The sequence below is a fragment of the Calidris pugnax genome, unplaced genomic scaffold (genome assembly GCF_001431845.1).
Source record: "Calidris pugnax isolate Ruff unplaced genomic scaffold, ASM143184v1 scaffold782, whole genome shotgun sequence".
Classification (NCBI taxonomy): Eukaryota; Metazoa; Chordata; class Aves; order Charadriiformes; family Scolopacidae; genus Calidris; species Calidris pugnax.
Genome location: NW_015091573.1, coordinates 13,499 through 15,361, shown reverse-complemented (window position 1 = coordinate 15,361; position 1,863 = coordinate 13,499).

Sequence of the window (1,863 nt, the reverse complement as noted above, 5' to 3'; positions counted from 1 at the left end):
CTCTGCAGGAAAAAGAAGAAGAGAAACATGAAACTGCTCTGTTCCTCTTCCAGAAACCCCTGCAGGACAGAGCAGCCGTGGCTGCTAGCACTGTAGAATCATCTAGGTTGGGAGGTATCTTTAAGGTCATTGAGTCCACACTGCCAAAACCAGCACTAAACCGTGTCCCTCAGTACCACGTCTGCCCAGCTTTTATATACCCTCAGGGATGGTGACTCCATTATTTCCCTGGGCAGTCAGTGTGTGGCAACCCTTTCAGTGAAGATATTTTTCCTAATATCCATCCTGTACCTCCCCTGGTGCAACTTGAGGCCGTTTCCTCTTGTCCCATGGCCTTTTCCTTGGGAGAAGAGACCAACCCCCCCGGCTACACCCTCCTTTCAGGGAGTTGGAGAGAGCGAGGTCTCCCCTCAGCCTCCTTTTCTCCAGGCTGAACACCCCCAGCTCCCTCAGAAGTTCTCCAGACCCTTCTCCTTGTGCTCCAGACCCCTCACCAAGTCTGTTGCCCTTCTCTGGACCCGCTCAATGTCTTTTTTTGTGGTGAGAGGCCCAAAACTGGACAGAGTCCTCGAGGTGGGGCCTCACCAGTGCCCAGGACAGGGGCACCATCACTGCCTGAGGGATTATTCAGGGCTTAGCTGACAAAATGCCATTGAAAGGCTTTGTCAGTGACAAATCTCTCATGAGGGGAGAGGGAGATGTGAAAATTGTCTGGCTCTGAACCTTTAACCCAGCTCCTCCACGGGCTCGGTGTGACCGGCTGCTCTCGGCAGGGCTGTCCCCAGCGCAGGGAACGGCCCTGGCTGCTCTTTTACTTCTTGTTTCACTTCAACAGGAGCCCACCCGGCTCCTACACACGCCCAGGGGACGGGGCTCCATCCACCACCACAGGTTTGTCCACAGCCCCTCCTCGTGAAACCCCCCTGGGGACACGGCCTGCCTCAGGTCACCCTTGTCGCCCCACCGCTTCCCCCCATCTCCAACCACCCCCGCCGGTCTGCTCCGAGGCCGGTAGCCCCCCTCGACCTCCCGGGGGCCTTCAGGCCTCGGGGTGCAGCCCCTCACCGCGGCGAGGCGGCGAAGGCGGGACGCGAACCCGTGACCTACCTACCTGCCTCAAGGCACGCGTCCCGTAACCACGGCGACATAACCGCTCCCCGCGAGAGCCCCGAGTCTCGCGAGATCCCGGCGCTGTGTCACGTGATGGCGGGCGCGTCCTTGAAGCCGCCGCCGCCATGATGGGTGTGGGCAGCCCTTACCGGGCCTCTTATGGGGAGCCCCCGGGGGTCTCCCCGAACCCACCCACCCGGCTGGGTGTGAGGGGGCTGCAGGGCAGGACATGGCGCCTCTGCAGCCCGGTGTGCCCCTGGGAGGCCCTGCTGCTGCCCCAGCCCCACTCTGAGCCCCCGCGACCCCTCCTGGCATAGACCATGGTGCCCACCCAACCACTCACCCACACCCCACTGAGGGCCTGGAGAGAGAGAGGGGGGGTCCCCCGGGTCGGGGGCCTCAAGGTGGGGGTCTGGTCCCATGGGGAGGGAGCGGAGAGGTGTGGGGCAAGGTCCTGGGGTTGGGGGGCGGCCACCCCTGCTCGCCCCAAGGTGCTATTGGGGGTGGGAGGGGGGCACCTCCATGGCAGGAGGGGTTCTGGGGGGACCCCCAGCGCCACCGGGGGCTTTTGGGGCGGGTGGCAGACCCCCCCGCTCTGGCACGGGTTGGCCCGTTCCCAGACTGGGACCAGAATAGCTCCGCTATCCGATTCCTGCCCGAGGGGCCGTGGCCACTCTCCTTCCTGGGCCACTATCTCCTTGGGGCTGACATTTGAGCCCAGGCCCCCCCCATCACCCGGTTCCCCCCCCCCCC